The following is a 19,975-nucleotide window of genomic DNA, read 5'->3' on the forward strand; positions in this document are numbered from 1 at the left end:
ATCGCGCTTTGCGCCAATGCATGCCAATACGTCTGCTCCCTGGTTGTTATCCCGGGCTATATGGTGAAATTCGAGCCCCTCAAACTGAGCTGACATTTTTAGGACGGCGCTGCGATAAGCTGCCATTTTCAGACCCTTGGCATCGAAGTCTCCATTTATTTGGGATATCGCGAGGTTCGAATCCCTGTGCACCTCTAGGCGTTGAATGCCCATGGAGACCGCCATCCGGAGGCCATGTAGAAGGGCCTCGTATTCGGCTGCGTTGTTGGAGTCCGTATACATTATCTGGAGTACGTATTGAACCATATCTCCAGTTGGGGACGTCAGAACGACGCCAGCCCCCGGACCAGCCAACATTTTGGAGCCGTCGAAGTGCTTGATCCAGTTGGAATATGCGCCGTACTCTTTAGGGAGTTCGGCTTCAGTCCATTCGGCGACGAAGTCGGCCAAAACTTGCGAGTTAATAGCTCGCCGTGGCTTATAGGTTATGTCGAACGGGAGGAGCTCAATGGCCCATTTGGCAATCTGGCCCGTCGCGTTGCGGTTGTTTATAATGTCATTAAGAGGTACTTCAGAGGCTACTGTTATCGAACACTCTTGAAAGTAGTGTCGCAACTTCTGGGATGCCATGAACACCGCGTACGCTATCTTTTGATAATGCGGGTACTGTGACTTGCATGGAGTTAGGATAGTGGACACATAGTAAACTGGTTTTTGAAGGGGGAACTTGTGTCCGTCCGTTTCTCGTTCGACAACGAGCACCGCGCTCACACTTGATGAGTTGCCGCGATATATAATAGCATTGGTTCACCCATGTTGGGCGCGGCCAGGACCGGGTTTGTTGCCAATATGGCTTTTATTTCTTCGAGTCCGGCCGTGGCAGCATCCGTCCACTCAAAGTGTTTGGTGCGTCGGAGGAGGCGATAAAGGGGTAATGCCTTTTCTCCTAAATAGGAGATAAAGCGGCTTAAATCCGCCACGCATCCCGTCAATTTTTGTATTTGTTTGAGGTCCTTTGGGATATCCAATTGTGACAGAGCTCGGATCTTGGCTGGGTTTGCTTCAATTCCTCTACCGGATATAATGAAGCCCAAGAGCTTTCCGACTCCTGCCTGCATCTAGAGTATTAAGTTCATAAGAACAGAGTAATACATTAAGCAAGATGACATGATGTAGAGGGATAAACTCATGCAATATGATATAAACCCCATATTTTTATCCTCGATGGCAATAATACAATACGTGCCTTGCTGCCCGTGTTGTCACTGGGAAAGGACACCGCAAGATTGAACCCGAAGCTAAGCACTTCTCCCATTGCAAGAAAGATCAATCTAGTAGGCCAAACCAAACTGATAATTCGAAGAGACTTGCAAAGATAACCAATCACACATAAAGGAATTCAGAGAAGGTTCAATTATTTCTCATAGATAAACTTGATCATAAACCCACAATTCATCGGATCTCGACAAACACACCGCAAAAAGAGTTACACCGAATAGATCTCCAAGAAGATCGAGGAGAACTTTGTATTGAGAATCAAAGAGAGGGAAGACGCCATCTAGCTAATAACTATGGACCCGAAGGTCTGTGGTAAACTACTCACAACTCATTGGAGAGGCCTTGGAGATGATGTAGAGGCCCTCCGTGGTCAATTACCCCTCCGGCGAAGCACCGGCGAAGGCTCCAAGATGGGATCTCATGGATACAGAAGGTTGCGGCGGTGGAAATAGTTTTTCGTGGTGCTCCTGGATGTTTTCGGGGTACGTGGATATATATAGGCGAAGGAGGTAGGTCAGGGGAGCCACGAGGGGCCCACGAGGGTGGGGGCGCGCCCTCCTGCCTCGTGGCCACCTCGGCTGCTTCTTGACGTCCACTCCAAGTCTCCTGGATTGTGTTTGTTCCAAAAAGATCGCTCCTGAAGGTTTCATTCCGTTTGGACTCCGCTTGATATTCCTTTTCTTCGAAACACTAAAATTGGGAAAAGGCAACAATTCGAGCTGGGCCTCCGGTTAGTAGGTTAGTCCAAAAAATGATATAAAAGTGTAAAGTAAAGCCCATAAACATCCAAAACGGGTAATATAATAGCATGAAATAATAAAAAATTATAGATACGTTGGAGACGTATCAAGCATCGCCAAGCTTAATTCCTGCTCATCCTCGAGTAGGTAAATGATAAAAACAGAATTTTTGATGTGGAATGCTACCTAACATAATTCTCAATGTAATTTTGTTTATTGTGGCATGAATGTTCAGATCCAAATGATTCAAGATAAAGGTCCATAAAACATAAAAATAGTAATACTTCAAGCATACTAACAAATAATCATGTCTTATCAAAACAACATAGCCAAAGAAAGCTTATCCCTACAAAATCATATAGTTAGGCCATGCTTCATTTTCATTACACAAAATACTCCCATCATGCACAACCCCGGTTTTAGCCAAGCAATTGGTTCGTACTTTTTAGCGCATTTCAGCTTTTTCAACTCTTACACAATACATGAGCGCAAGCCATGGACATAGCACTATATGTGGAATAGGGTGGTGGTTGTGAAGACAAAAAGGGAGAAGATAGTCTCACATCAACTAGGCGTATCAACGGGCTATGGAGATGCCCATTAATAGATATCAATGTGAGTGAGTAGGGATTGCCATGCAACGGATGCACTAGAGCTATAAATATATGAAAGCTCAACAAAATAAACTAAGAGGGTGTGAATCCAACTTGCTTGCTCACGAAGACCTAGGGCATTTTGAGAAAGCCCATCATTGGAATATACAAGCCAAGTTCTATAATGAAAAATTCCCACTAGTATATAAAAGTGATAACATAGGAGACTCTCTATCATGAAGATCATGGTGCTACTTTGAAGCACAAGTGTGGAAAAAGATAGTAACATTGTCCCTTCTCTCTTTTTCTCTCATTTTTTCTTTTTTTTCTCTTTTTTATTTGGTGGGCTTCTTTGGCCTCTTTTTTTTCTTGCTTATTTTTTTATTTGGCCTTCTTTGGCCTCTTTTATTCTTTTATAAAGTTCGAAGTCTCATCCCGACTTGTGGGGGAATCATAGTCTTCATCATCCTTTCCTCACTTGGGACAATGCTCTAATAATGAAGATCATCACACTTTTTTATTGATTTACAACTCAAGAATTACAACTCAATACTTAGAACAAAATATGACTCTACGTGAATGCCTCCGGCGGTGTACCGGGATATGCAATGAATCAAGAGTGACATGTATGAAAACTTATGAAGGTAGCCTTGCCACAAATACAATGTCAACTACATGATCATGCAAAGAGCAATATGACAATGATGGGGTGTGTCATAATAAACGGAACAGTGAAAAGTTGCATGGAAATATATCTCGGAATGGCTATGGAAATGTCATAATAGGTAGGTATGGTGGCTGTTTTGAGGAAGGTAAATGGTGGGTGCATGATACCGGCGAAAGTTGCGCGGTATAATAGAGGCTAGCAATGGTGGAAGGGTGAGAGTGCGTATAATCCATGGACTCACATTAGTCATAAAGAACTCATATACTTATTGCAAAAGTCTACTTGCCCTCGAAGCAAAGTACTACTACGCATGCTCATAGGGGAAGGGTTGGTAGGAGTTAACCATCGCGCGACCCTGACCTCCACACATAAGGAAGACAATTAAAAGAGCACCCCATGCAACAAATTTGTCACACAACTTTTACCATACGTGCATGCTACAGGACTTGCCAACCTTAACACAAGTATTTCTCAATTTCATAATTACCCAACTAGCATGACTCTAACATTACCACCTTTATATCTCAAAACAATTATCAAGCATCAAATTGATCATAGTGTTTAATGCACTTTCTATGATAGTTTTTACTATACCCAACTTGGATGCTCATCATTCTAGGACCAAATTTATAACCATAGCAAATACCATGCTATTCTAAGAGACTCTCAAAATGATATAAGTGAAGCATGAGAGATCAACAATTTCTACAAAATAAATCCACCGTCGTGATCTAAAAATATATAAGTGAAGCACTAGAGCAAATCTTGTCTAGCTCAAAAGATATAAGTGAAGCACATAGAGTATTCTAATAAATTCCAAATCATGTGGGTCTCTCCCAAAAGGAGTGTACAACAAGGATAATTGTGGTAAATTAAAAATCAAATACTAATATCAAACAAGACGCTCCAAGCAAAACACATATCATGTGGCGAATAAAAATATAGCTCCAAGTAAAGTTGCCGATAGACGAAGACGAAAGAGGGGATGCCTTCCGGGGCATCCCCAAGCTTAGGCTTTTGGTTGTCCTTGAATATCTTGGGGTGCCATGGGCATCCCCAAGCTTGGGCTCTTGCCACTCCTTATTCCATAGTCCATCAAATCTTTACCCAAAACTTGAAAACTTCACAACACAAAACTCAACAGGAAATCTCATAAGCTCCGTTAGTGCAAGAAAGAAAAACCACCACATAAGGTACTGTAATGAACTCATTCTTTATTTATATTGGTGTTAAACCTACTGTATTCCAACTTCTTTATGGTTCATACCCCCCGATACTAGCCATAGATGCATCAAAATAAGCAAACAACACACGAAAAACAGAATCTGTCAAAAACAGAACAGCCTGTAGCAATCTATAACTTTTGAATACTTATGGAACTCTAAAAATCCTACCAAAATAGTAAGTCCTGGGAAATTTGTCTATTGTTCTACGACAAAAATAATTAACGCAAAATCATGTTTGTATGATTTATTAAAATTATTCTCATGCGCGCAAAAGTTTCTGTTTTTCAGCAGAATCAAATTAACTATCACCGTAGGTTATCCTATAGGTTCTACTTGGCACAAACAGTAATTAAAACATAAAACCACATCTGAACAGAGGCTAGATGAATTATTTATTAATAAACAGAAGCAAAAATCAACAAACAAAAATAAAATTGGGTTGCCTCCCAACAAGCGCTATCGTTTAACGCCCCTAGCTAGGCATTGATAATTTCGATGATGCTCATATGAAAGATATCAATTGAAAACACGAGGAGAGCATCATGTAACATGTGAAAAACACATCTAAGTCTAACATACTTCCTATGCATGGGCATCTTGTAAGCAAACAAATTATCAAGGCAAGCAAAAACTAACGTATGCAAGGAAGAACAAAGAGATGATAGCAATCTCAACATGACGAGAGGTAATTTAGTAAGATAAAAATTTCTATGACCATATTTTCCTCTCTCATAATAATTACATGTAGGATCATAGGCAAATTCAAAAAAAATAGCTATCACATAACATATTCTCAACACGATCCACATGCATGCGAATTTAACACTCTTCCAAAATAATGGGATTAACATTAACTAAAGTCATGACCTCTCCAAGCCCACTTTTATCAAAAATTTCATAAGGTTGATGAAAATCCAAATTTGTGGGATCTAAAGTTGATACTCTTCCAAACCCACTTTCAATAATATTGCAAACACTATTATCAATCTCATATTCATCATGGGGGTTAAATAAATTTTCAAGATCAAAAGAAGAATCACCCCAATCATGATCATTGCAACAAGTAGTAGACATAGAAAAACTAGCATCCTCAAGCTTAGGGTTTTGCATATTATTAGCACAATTGACATCAAGAGAATTTATAGTAACATCACTGCAATCATGCTTTTCATTGAAGGAACTACCAAGTATGGGTGCAATAGCAACGATCTCATGTTTAACATAAGGAACTATATCAAATTCATCTTCATAAATATTGGCATCATGGCCACAAGAATAGCAAGCATCTTGTTTATCAAGGGATATTTCAATCAAATCATCGGAATCATTTTCTATAGATTCATGCATATCATTATTTTATTCTAAAGCAACAATCATTCTCTCAATAAATTATTTGACATAGACATTATGAGCATAGTTTTCATAGCAATATTTGAGTATGTCAAAAATTTCAGATTCGTAGAGAGTAATATCATACTTTTCAATTAAAGAAGAAACTTCATAAGCACCCTTAAAAGCAACAAATTCTTCAATTTGCTCGATATCATAGTAACTATAAACACCCTTTGCATAAGAAGATAAGATTTCATTTTCATTAAACTCACATAGGTAGGGAAGGTGTTTTTTAGGGTTCTTAGAGCAACAAGTAAAATCATAAATTTCACAAAGATTCCAAGCATAACACAACGATCTATTTATTTGATCCCATAAGAGTCTCCCTTTTTCAGACAAACGGTGACGCACAAAATGAGCATGCTCATCTAAAGATTTCCCATCAACTAGGCTAGTTGGGGTTTTAGCACGAGCGCATAAGGATCGAAGATGATCCAAGTAGAACACTTTAAGTGGATCCATATCAATAGAATTTTATCAAGCAAAGATGCAAGCAAATAGAGGGCACGTGGAAACACAAACAAAAATACATACGGGAAGAAGGCAAAGAAAAGGCAAAGGTGAAGTGGGGGATAGGAAAACGAGAGGCGAATGGCAAATAATGTAATGCGAGGGAGATGAGTTTGTGATGGGTACTTGGTATGTCTTGACTTGAGCAAAGACCTCCCCGGCAACGGCGCCAGAAATCCTTCTTGCTACCTCTTGAGCATTGTGTTGGTGTTCCCTTGAAGATGAAAGCGTGATGCAACAAAGTAGTGTAAGTATTTCCCTCAGTTTTTTAGAATTAAGGTATCAATCCAGTAGGAGGCTCCTCAAAAGTCCCTCGTACCTACACAAACAAACAAGAACCTCGCAACCAACGCGATAAAGGGGTTGTCAATCCCTTCACGGTAACTTGCAAAAGTGAGATCTGATAGAGATAATAAGATAAGATAAATATTTTTGGTATTTTTATGATATAGATTGGAAAGTAAAAGATACAATTAAAAGTAGATGGAAAACTTATATGATAAAAGATAGACCCGGGGGCCATAGGTTTCACTAGTGGCTTCTCTCAATATAGCATAAGTATTACGGTGGGTGAACAAATTATTGTCGAGCAATTGATAGAAAAGTGCATAGTTATGAGAGTATCTAGGCATGATCATGTATATAGGCATCACGTCCGCAACAAGTAGACCGAAACGATTCTGCATCTACTACTATTACTCCATACATCGACCGCCTCCTGCCTGCATCTAGAGTATTAAGTTCATAAGAACAGAGTAACGCATTAAGCAAGATGACATGATGTAGAGGGATAAACTCATGCAATATGACATAAAACCCATCTTTTTATCCTCGATGGTAACAATACAATACGTGCCTTGCTGCCCCTGCTGTCACTGGGAAAGGACACCGCAAGATTGAACCCAAAGCTAAGCACTTCTCCCATTGCAAGAAAGATCAATCTAGTAGGCCAAACCAAACCCATAAACATCCAAAACGGGTAATATAATAGCATGGAACAATCAAAAATTATAGATACGTTGGAGACGTATCACCCCCGCAGCAAGGACAATGACGAGCCTCGCGGGGCCAACAATGGAGGCCAGAAGCAATTCCCTCCCGAGGTAAAAACTGTGAACATGATCGAGTCACGCACATACCCAAGAAGGAACGGATGCGTGCACTCCGGGATGTCTATGCCTTAGAGTTGATGGCCTCGAAACACAACCCGTGGTCGGCTTGCTCGATCACCTTCGACTACAGAGACCATACGACCAGTATCCGTCATGGAGGAACAGTGGCTCTAGTGCTTGACCCCATCGTGGATAGATACCACCTCACCAGAGTCGTTATGGATGGAGGCAGCCAACTCAATCTGATTTACTCAGATACTGTGAAAAATATGGCAACCAATTCATCAAGGATCAAGCCTAGCAATGCCACCTTTAAAGGAGTAATACCAGGTGTCGATGAGCGCTGCTCGGGCACCGTCACATTGGAGGTAGTGTTCGGCTCGCCCGACAACTTCCATAGTGAAGATCTGATCTTCGACATCGTCCCTTTCTGCAGCGGCTATCACACACTTCTTGTCTGCACAATGTTCGCTCTCTTTAAGCCGTCCCTGATACGTCTCCAATGTATCTATGATTTATGAAGCATTCATGCTATATTATTATCTGTTTTGGATGATTATGGGCTTTCTTATACACTTTTATATTACTTTTGGGACTAACCTATTAACCGGAGGCCCAACCCATATTGCTGTTGTCTTGCCTATTTCAGTGTTTCGAAGAAAAGGAATATCAAACGGAGTCCAAACGGAATGAAACCTTTGGAAGTGTTATTTTTGGAACGGAAGCGATCCAGGAGACTTGGAGTTGAAGTCAAGGAAGCTTCGAGGTGGCCACGAGGGTGGGGGCGCGCCCCCCTACTGGGTGCGCCCCCTGTCTTGTGGGCCCCTCGAGGCTCCCCCGACCGACTTCTTTCTCCTATATATTCCCATATACACTAAAAACATCGAAGAGCAAGATAGATCGGGAGTTCCGCCGCCGCAAGCCTCTGTAGCCACCAAAAACCTCTCGGGAGCCCGTTCAGGCACCCTGCCGGAGGGGGGGGTCCCTCACCGGTGCCCATCTTCACCATCCCGGCACTCTCCATGATGAGGAGGGAGTAGTTCACCCTCAGGGCCGAGGGTATGTACCAGTAGCTATGTGTTTGATCTCTCTCTCTCTCTCTTGTGTTCTCTCTATGGCACGATATTGATGTATCGCGAGCTTTGCTACTATAGTTGGATCCTATGATGTTTCTCCCCCTCTACTGTCTTGTGATGAACTGAGTTTTCCCTTTGAAGTTATCTTATCGGATTGAGTCTTTAAGGATTTGAGAACACTTGATGTATGTCTTGCCGTGCTTATCTATGGTGACAATGGGATATCACGTGATCCACTTGATGTATGTTTTGGTGATCAACTTGCGGGTTCCGTCCATGAACCTATGCATAGGGGTTGGCACACATTTTCGTCTTGACTCTCCCGTAGAAACTTTGGGGCACTCTTTGACGTACTTTGTGTTGGTTGAATAGATGAATCTGAGATTGTGTGATGCATATCGTATAATCATGTCCACGGATACTTGAGGTGACAATGGAGTATCTAGGTGACATTAGGGTTTTGGTTGATTTGTGTCTTAAGGTGTTATTCTAGTATGAACTCTATGATAGATTGAACGGAAAGAATAGCTTCATGTTATTTTACTACGGACTCTTGAATAGATAGAATAGAAAGCAGAACTTTGAGGTGGTTTCGTACCCTACCATAATCTCTTTGTTTGTTCTCCGCTATTAGTGGCTTTGGAGTGACTCTTTGTTGCATGTTGAGGGATAGTTATATGATCCAATTATGTTATTATTGTTGAGAGAACTTGCACTAGTGAAAGTATGAACCTTAGGCCTTGTTTCCTACCATTGCAATACCGTTTGTGCTCACTTTTATCATTAGTTACCTTGCTGTTTTTATAATTTCAGATTACAAAAACCTATATCTACCATTCGTATTGCACTTGTATCACCATCTCTTCGCCGAACTAGTGCACCTATACAATTTACCATTGTATTGGGTGTGTTGGGGACACAAGAGACTCTTTGTTATTTGGTTGCAGGGTTGTTTGAGAGAGACCATCTTCATCCTACGCCTCCCACGGATTGATAAACCTTAGGTCATCCACTTGAGGGAAATTTTCTACTGTCCTACAAACCTCTACACTTGGAGGCCCAACAACGTCTACAAGAAGAAGGTTGTGTAGTAGACATCGAGCTCTTTTCTGGCGCTGTTGCCGGGGAGGTGAGTGCTTGAAGTATATCTTTAGATCTTGCAATCGAATATTTTTGTTTCTTGTTTTATCACTAGTTTAGTTTATAAAAGAAAACTACAAAAAATGGAATTGAGTTTGCCTCATACGCTTCATCTTTTTAATATCTTTTGTAAGTATGATGAAAAGGAAAATTGTGCTCAAGTGCTAGAAAAAGAAGTCTATAAGATGTTTGGAACTAAATATTTGAATGATGAGCATGATTGCAATGTTGTTAGTATGAATTCTTTAAATACCCATGATGCTAATGATATGCAAAGCCACAAGCTTGGGGATGCTATGTTTGATGAAGATGATATGTTTAGTCCCCCAAGTTTTGATGAGAATATTTATTATGATGAAAGCATGCCTACTATTTATGATGATTATATTGATGAAAGTGGGTTTGCACAGGTCATGACTTTATTTAGTGATGAATCCACTATTTCGGAAGAGGTTCCAATTGATTATGAGAACAAAGTTGCTATCTATGATGATTATTGTGATGACTTGTATGCTATTAAGAATAATGATAACCATGAAACTTGTCATCATGATTTTAGTTTTCAATTGGATTATGCGTCACATGATAATTATTTTGTTGAGTTTGCTCCCACTACTATTCATGAGAAGAAATTTACTTATGTGGAGAGTAATAAAAATTCTATGCTTGTGCATCATGAAAAGAATGCTTTAGGTGCTGGTTATATTGTTGAATTCATTCATGATGCTACTGAAAATTATCATGAGGGAGGAACATATGCTTGTAGGAATTGCAATAATATCAAGTTTCCTCTCTATGTGCTTAAAATCTTGAAGTTATGCTTGTTTTGCCTTCCTATGCTAGTTGATTATTGTTCCCATAAGTTATTTTCTCACAAATCCCCTATTCATAGGAAGATGGTTAGACTTAAATGTGCTAGTCATATGCTTCATGATGCTCCCATTATGTTTCAATTCTTATCTTTTATGTGAGCATCATTGTCATCATCATGCCTAGCTAGAAAGGCATTAAAGAAAAGCACTTGTTGGGAGACAACCCAATATTTATCCTTACTGTTTTTGTGTGTACACATGATTATGCTACTGTAGTAATCATGTTGTATAGATTTTGTTTCAATAAAGTGCCAAGTAAGACCTTTAGGATAGCTTACAGTGATTAGTTTTGATAATTCATAGAAACGTGCTTCTGATATGATTATTTTTTCTCTGGATTGGTACACAAATTTCTTAGGACTTCCTAATTTGGTAGGATTTTTCGAGTTATAGAAGTATTCGAATGATACATATTACTATAGACTGTTTTGTTTTTGACAGATTCTGTTTTCTATGTGTTGTTTGCTTATTTTGATCAATCTATGAGTAGTATCGGAGGGTATGAACCATAGAGAAGTTGCAATGCAGTAGATATTACACCAATATGAATTTAGAATGAGTTCACAACAGTACCTATGTGGTGATTTATCTTCTTATACTAACGGAGCTTACGAGTTTTCTGTTAAGTTTTGTGTTGTGAAGTTTTCAAGTTTTTGGTAAAGATTCGATGGACTATGGAATAAGGAGTGGCAAGATCCTAAGCTTGTGGATGACCAAGGAACCCCAAGGTAATATTCAAGGACAACCAAGAGCCTAAGCTAGGGGATGCCCAAGGCACCCCAAGGTAATATTCAAGGACAACCAAGAGCCTAAGCTTCCGATCTACTATTTTGCAATCTTTTACTTTCCGATCTATAAACCAAAAATATTTACATTACCGTTTATCTATCTCTATCAGATCTCACTTTTGCAAGTGACCATGAAGGGATTGACAACCCCTTTACCGCATTGGGTGCAAGTTCTTGATTGTTTGTGCAGGTATTCAGCGACTTGTGCGTTGTCTCCTACATGATTGATACCTTGGTTCTCAAAACTAAGAAAATACTTACGCTACTTTCCTGCATCACCCTTTCCTCTTCAAGGGAAAACCAATGCAAGCTCAAGAGGTAGCAAGAAGGATTTTCGACACCGTTGCCGGGGAGATCTACGTCAAGTCAAGCCATACCAAGTACCCATCATAAACTCTTCTCCCTTGCATTAGATTATTCGCCATTCGCCTCTCGTTTTCCTCTCCCCCACTTTTAAAACGATTTTCGAAAACCTTTGCCTTTTCTTCGCACCTCTTTTGTTCGTCTCTTTTCGCTTGCTTCTTGTGTGCTCTTGTGTTGGATTGATTGCTTTGTCACGATGGCTCAAGATAATATTGAATTGTGTGACTTTTCCAATACCAACAATAGTGATTTTATTAGCACTCCGATTGCTCCTACTACTAATGCTAAATCTTTTGAAATTAATGCCGCTTAGTTGAATCTTGTTATGAAAGATCAATTTTCTGGCCTTCCTAGTGAAGATGCCGCATCCCTTCTAAACAATTTCGTTGATTTGTGCGATATGCAAAAGAAGAAATATGTGGATAATTATATTGGTAAATTGAAGCTATTTCCGTTTTCGCTTAGAGATCGTGCTAAAACTTGGTTTTCATCTTTGCCCAAAAATAGTATTGATTCGTGGAATAAGTGTAAAGATGCTTTCATCTCTAAGTATTTTCCTGCCGCTAAGATCATCTCCCTTAGAAACGATATTATGAATTTTAAGCAACTTGTTCATGAGCATGTTGCACAATCTTGGAAGAGGATAAAATTGATGATACGTAATTGCCCTACAGATGGTTTGAATTTGTGGATGATTATACAAAAACTTTATGCCAGATTGAATTTTGCTTCTAGAAATCTTTTAGATTCGGCCGCGGGAGGCACTTTTATGGAAATCACTTTAGGAGAAGCTACTAAGCTCTTAGATAATATTATGGTTAATTATTCTCAATGGCACACCGAAAGATCCACTAGTAAAAAAATTCATGCGATTGAAGAGATTAATGTTTTGAGTGGAAAGATGGATGAACTTATGGAATTATTTGCTAATAAGAGTGTTTCTTTTGATCCTAATGATATGCCTTTGTACACTTTGATTGAGAATAATAACGAATCTATGGATGTGAATTTTGTTGGTAGGAACAATTTTGGTAACAATGCGTATAGAGGCAATTTTAATCCTAGGTCGTTTCCTAGTAATTCTTCTAATAATTATGGAAATTCCAACAACTCTTATGGAAATTTTAATAAGATGCCCTCTGATTTTGATAATAGTGTTAAAGAATTTATGAGTTCACAAAAGAATTTCAATGCTTTGATTGAAGAAAAATTTGTCAAGATTGATGATTTGGCTAGGAATGTGGATAGAATTTTTCTTAATATTGATTCTTTTAAACTTAGATCTATCCCACCCAAGCATGTTATCAATGAGTCTCTCAAATCCATGAGAATTTCCATTGACGAGTGCAAAGAAAGAACCGCTAAGATGCGTGCAAAAAAAGATTGGTTTGTAAAAGCGTGTTCTTCTAGTTTTCATGATAATAATGATGAAGATCTAAAAGTGATTGATGCAACTCCTATTAAATCTTTGTTTTCCAATATGAATCTTGATAAAGATGGGACTGGATATGAGTCAACTTTAGTTAAAATGCATCCCAATGATTCAGAGTTTTTAGATCTAGATGCAAAAATTGATAAAAGTGGGATTGGAGAGGTCAAAACTTTAAGTAGCAATGAAGCCACTCCTTTGGATTTCAAGGAATTTAATTATGATAATTGTTCTTTAATAGATTGTATTTCCTTGTTGCAATCCGTGTTAAATTCTCCTCATGCTTATAATCAAAACAAAGCTTTTACTAAACATATCGTTGATGCTATGATGCAATTTTTTGAAGAAAAGCTTGAACTATAAGTTTTTATCCCTAGAAAACTTTATGATGAGTGGGAACCTACTATTAAAATTAAGTTTAAAGATTATGAATGCTGTGCTTTGTGTGATTTGGGTGCTAGTGTTTCCACGATTCCAAAAACTTTGTGTGATGTGTTAGGTTTCCGTGAATTTGATGATTGTTCTTTAAATTTGCATCTTTTGGATTCCACTATTAAGAAACCTATGGTAAGGATTAATGATGTTATTATTGTTGCAAATAGGAATTATGTGCCCGTATATTTCATTGTTCCTGATATAGGTTGCAATCCTACATGTCCTATTATTTTTGGTAGACCTTTGCTTAGAACGATTGGTGCAATTATTGATATGAAAGAAGGAAACATTAGGTTCCAATTTCTGTTAAGGAAATGCATGGAACACTTTCCTAGGAAGAAAATTAAATTGCCTTATGAATCTATTATGAGAGCCACTTATGGATTGCATACCAAAGATGGTAACACCTAGATCTATTCGCGTTTTTATGCCTAGCTAAGGGCGTTAAACAATAGCACTGGTTGGGAGGCAACCCAATATTATTATTGTTCTTTGCTTTTTGCTCCTGTTTAGTAATGAATAATTCATCTAGCCTCTGGTTAGATGTGGTTTTATGTTTTAATTAGTGTTTGTGCCAAGTAGAACCTTTAGGGTAGCTTACGTGATAGTTGTGTTGATCCTGCTGAAAATCAGAAACTTCTACGCTTAGTAAATTAGTTTTGAAAATTCACAGGAATGTGCTTTTGTTCTTATCCTTTTGATCTGTATTGGTACACAAATTTATTAGCTTTTGCTAATTTGTATGGATTTTTGTAGTTACATAAGTATTCGACAGTTACAGATTACTACGGACTGTTCTGTTTTTGGCAGAGTCTGTTTTTCGCGGGTTGTTTGCTTATTTTGATGAATCTATGGGTAGTATCGGTGGGTATGAACCATGGAGAAGTTGGAATACATTATATATTAAACCAATATAAATAAAGAATGAGTTTGCAACAGTACCTTAAAGTGGTGATTTATTTGCTTATACTAACGGAGCTCATGAGATTTTCTGTCGAGTTTTGTGTTGTGAAGTTTTTAAGTTTTGGGTAAGGATTTGATGGACTATGGAATAAAGAGTGGCAAGAACCTAAGCTTGGGGATGCCCAAGGCACCCCAAGGTAATATTCAAGGACAACCAAAATCCTAAGCTTGGGGATGCCTCGGAAGGCATCCCCTCTTTCGTCTTCGTCTATCGGTAACTTTACTTGAGGCTATATTTTTATTCACAACATGATATGTGTTTTGCTTGGAGTGTCTTGTATGATTTGAGTCTTTGATTTTTAGTTTACCACAATCATCCTTTCTGTACACACCTTTTGGGAGTGACACGCATGAATCGTGATTTATTAGAATACTCTATGTGCTTCACTTATATTTTTTGAGCTAGGCAATATCGCTCTAGTACTTCACTTATATATTTTTAGAGCATGACGATGGCTTTATTTTATAGAAATTATTGAACTCTCATGCTTCACTTATATTATTTTGATAGTCTTTTAGAACAGCATGGTAATTTTCTTGGATTATAAAACTATTCCTAATATGATGGGCATCCAAGATGGATATAATAAAAACTTTCATATAAAGTGCATTGAATACTATGAGAAGTTTGATTCTTTATGATTGTTTTGAGATATGAAGATGGTGATATTAGAGTCATGCTAGTGGAGTAATTGTGAATTGGAGAGATACTTGTGTTAAAGTTTGTGATTCCCGTAGCATGCATGTATGGTGAACCGTTATGTGATGAAGTTGGAGCGTGATTTACTTATTGGTTGTCTTCCTTATGAGTGGAGGTCGGGATCGCGCGATGGTTAACTCCTACCAACCCTTCCCCTAGGATCATGCGTGTAGTACTTTGTTCTGATGACTTGTAGATTTTTTCAATAAGTATGTGAGTTCTTTATGACTAATGTTGAGTCCATGGATTATACACACTCTCAACCTTCCACCATTGCTAGCCTCTCTTGTACCGTGCAACTTTCGCCGGTAACATACACCCACCATTACCTTCCTCAAAATAGCCACCATACCTACCTATTATGGCATTTCCATAGCCATTCGGAGATATATTGCCATGCAACTTTCCACCATTCTGTTTATTATGACACGCTCCATCATATTGCTTTGCATGATCATGTAGTTGACATCGTATTTGTGGTAAAGCCACCGTTCACAATTTTTTCATACATGTCACTCTTGAATCATTGCACATCCCGGTACACCGCCAGAGGCATCATAGTCATATTTTGTTCTAAGCATTGAGTTGTAATTCTTGAGTTGTAAGTAAAGAAAAGTGTGATGATCTTCATTATTAGAGCATTGTCCCATGTGAGGAAAGGATGATGGATACTATGATTCCCCCACAAGTCGGGATGAGACTCCGGACGAAAAATAAAAAAAAGAAAAGAGAAGAAAGAGGCCATAAAAAAGAGAAGGCCCAAATAAAAAAAATGAGAGAAAAGAGAGAAGGGACAATGTTACTATCCTTTTACCACACTTGTGCTTCAAAGTAGCACCATGATCTTCATGATAGAGAGTCTCCTATTTTGTCACTTTCATATACTAGTGGGAATTTTTCATTATAGAACTTGGCTTGTATATTCCAATGATGGGCTTCCTCAAAATGCCCTAGGTTTTCGTGAGCAAGCGAGTTGGATGCACACCCACTTAGTTTCTTTTTTAGCTTCCATACACTTATATCTCTAGTGCATCCGTTGCACGGCAATCCCTACTCATTCTCATTGATATCTATTGATGGGCATCTCCATAGCCCGTTGATACGCCTAGTTGATGTGAGACTATCTTCTCCTTTTTGTCTTCTCCACAACCAACACTCTATTCCACCTATAGTGTTATGTCCATGGCTCACGCTCATGTATTGCGTGAAAGTTGAAAAAGTTTTAAGATACTAAAGTATGAAACAATTGCTTGGCTGAAACCGGGGTTGTGCATGATTTAAATATTTTGTGTGATGAAGATAGAGCATAGCCAGACTATATGATTTTGTAGGGATAGCTTTCTTTGGCCATGTTATTTTGAGAAGACATGATTGCTTTGTTAGTATACTTGAAGTATTATTGTTTTTATGTCAATATTAAACTTTTGTTTTGCATATTTCGGATCTGAACATTCATGCTACAATAAATAAAATTACATTGATAAATATGTTAGGTAGCATTCCACATCAAAATTTTTGTTTTTACCATTTACCTACTCGAGGACGAGTAGGAATTAAGCTTGGGGATGCTTGATACATCTCCAACGTATCTATAATTTTTGATTGTTCCATGCTATTATATTATCTGTTTTGGATGTTTAATAGGCATTTATATGCTATTTTATATTATTTTTGGGACTAACCTATTAACCGAGGGCCCAGTGCCAGTTTCTGGTTTTTTCCTATTTTAGAGTTTCGTAGAAAAGCAATACCAAACGGAGTCCAAATGGAATGAAACCTTGGCGATTATCTTTCTTGGACCGAAAGGAAACCAGAAGACTTGGAGATGAAGTTAGAGACGCAACGAGGCGGCCATGAGGCAGGAGGGCGCGCCCAGGGGGGGGGGGGGTAGGGCGCATCCCCCTACCTCATGGGCTCCTCGTAGCTCCCCTGACCTAGTTCCTTTGCCTATATATACTCTTATACCCTGAAAACATCCAGGAGAGCCACGGAACCACTTTTCCACCACTGCAACCTTCTGTACCCGTGAGATCCCATCTAGGGACCTTTTCCAGCGTCCTGTCGGAGGGGGATTCGATTACGGAGGGCTTCTACATCAACACCATTGCCTCTCCGATGAAGCGTGAGTAGTTTACCACAGACCTCCGGGTCCATAGTTATTACTAGATGGCTTCTTTTCTCTCTTTGATTCTCAATACCATGTTCTCCTCGATGTTCTTGGAGATCTATTCGATTTAATATTATTTTGCGTTGTGTTTGCCGAGATCCGATGAATTGTGGATTTATGATCAGATTATCTATGAATATTATTTGGTTCTTCTCTGAATTCTTATATGCATGATTTGATATCTTTGCAAGTCTCTTCGAATTATCGGTTTAGTTTGGCCTACTAGATTGACCTTTCTTGCAATGGGAGAAGTGCTTAGCTTTGGGTTCAATCTTGCAGTGTCCTTTCCCAGTGATAGTAGGGGCAGCAAGGCACATATTGTATTGTTGCCATCGAGGATAAAAAGATCGGGTTTTCATCATATTGCTTGAGTTAATTCCTCTACATCATGTCATCTTACTTAATGTGTTACTCTATTCTTTATGAACTTAATACTCTAGATGCATGCTGGATAGCGGTCGATGTGTGGAGTAATAGTAGTAGATGCAGAATCATTTCGGTCTACTTGACACAGACATGATGCCTCTGTTCATGATCATTGCCTTAGATATCATCCTAACTATGCGCTCTTCTATCAATTGCTCGGCAGTAATTTGTTCACCCACTGTAATATTTGCTATCTTGAGAGAAGCCACTAGTGAAACCTGTGGCCCCCGGGTCTCTTTTCCATTATATTGAATCTCTTTTACATCTTACTAGTTTCCGATCTACTATTTTGCAATCTTTTACTTTCCGATCTATGAACCAAAAATACCAAAAATATTTACATTACCGTTTATCTATCTCTATCGGATCTCACTTTTGCAAGTGACCGTGAAGGGATTGACAACCCCTTTATCGCGTTGGGTGCAAGTTGTTGATTGTTTGTGCAGGTATTCGGTGACTTGTTCATTGTCTCCTACTGGATTGATACCTTGGTTCTCAAAACTGAGGGAAATACTTATGCTACTTTGCTGCATCACCCTTTCCTCTTCAAGGGAAAACCAACGCAATCTGAAGAGGTAGCGGATTGTTGCCCAGTCCACATCGCGCGGCTCCATGATATAAAACCACTTCTTTTGCCAGATCTTGACGGTATCTATGAAGGTGCCTTCTGGCCACTCAACCCGGGGGAGTTTGCTGATCATCTCCCCCCCACAGTCCGCTTGCCAGCCGTCCATGATTTTCGGCTTGACATTGAAAACCTTTAGCCACAGGCCGAAGTGTGGCTGGATTCGAAGAAAGGCTTCACAAATGATGATGAAAGTCGAGATGCGCAAGAAGGAGTTTGGAGAAAGGTCATGAAAGTCTAGCCCCTAGAAGAACATGAGACCCCTGATGAAAGGGTGGAGAGGAAAGCCCAATCCCTAGATGAAGTGGGGAAGGAATACCACCCACTCTCCTGGCCAGGTTTCAGGACAGCCTAGCCCTCCTCCGAGGTGCGATGAGTAATGTTGGCCGGGAGGTAGCCCATGCTCTTCAGCTCCTGGATGTGATCTTCGGTGACGCATGAGGCCTCCCACTTGCCCTTCGAGCCGGATCCAACCATGGCTGGAAAGAGGAAATGGCTAGGAAGTTCTTTGGAAGAGGAATGGATCTGGGCGCTGGAGCTCAGGAGATTGGGAAGGCAATGGCGATGGAGGAGGGGAAAGCGTATGGAGCAAATTGGTGTTCGCTCCCCTTTTTATAAGCTACTGTGAACCCAAGGGTCCCCTTTACTATGCCACAGACCTTGCCGCTTTCTGATATAATTGTGTCGTTATGCGCGCATGGGATAACCCGAATCATTGACCATATCCCTAAAAAAAGGGACACAGTCTCCATGGTAATGGGATGTGCCACTGGAGAAACTTCCTCAAACCTCGAATCGAGTTTTCATCACTGGGCAGTGGTCATGGCCGGTTGCGACCTTTCACAAAAAGTTGTCAGGTGAAGGAACTGTTCACACTTGAGAGGCGGCCTTCGAGGCTAAGTAAGTCATAAAATTCAGACAACACCATGAACGGAATTGGCAGACAACCCTCGAAGGTTTGGCTGAAAGTAATTACATACACTACAAAAAAAGACACATCCGTGACATTTTGGGCCGAACAATTTTTTTTTCTGTCATACTTATGACACTTCTATGACGATAATTGTGACAAAACCCGGTATCATCATAGATGTGGTGGGATCCTACTTCTATGACAAAAAATCATGACAGAAAATGGGCTTTTCATCCTGGGCGGGCCGGAGACACTGCTGCATGACATTCTTTGGGCCGTCCATGACGGAAAAAACCGTGGTAGAAGCGAGGGCGAGGAAAATATCGGGGAGTTCCCGGTTACGGTGGGTGGTCCGGGGCTGAGCGATGCGTGTTTCTCTCATACACGTACACGCGTGTGTGTGAGGTGTTGGCCTCTAATTGAACCCGAGTGAGGTGTTGCCTAACTGAATCCGAGTGATTGCACTGCAGGCTACGCGTTACTGAACCCGACAGATCGAGCGATTCCTTCACTACTGCTGCTAACTGAAGCCGACCGTTGCTACCTCTGGATGAACAGTT

This window comes from Triticum dicoccoides, chromosome 7B (assembly GCF_002162155.2).
Source record: "Triticum dicoccoides isolate Atlit2015 ecotype Zavitan chromosome 7B, WEW_v2.0, whole genome shotgun sequence".
Classification (NCBI taxonomy): Eukaryota; Viridiplantae; Streptophyta; class Magnoliopsida; order Poales; family Poaceae; genus Triticum; species Triticum dicoccoides.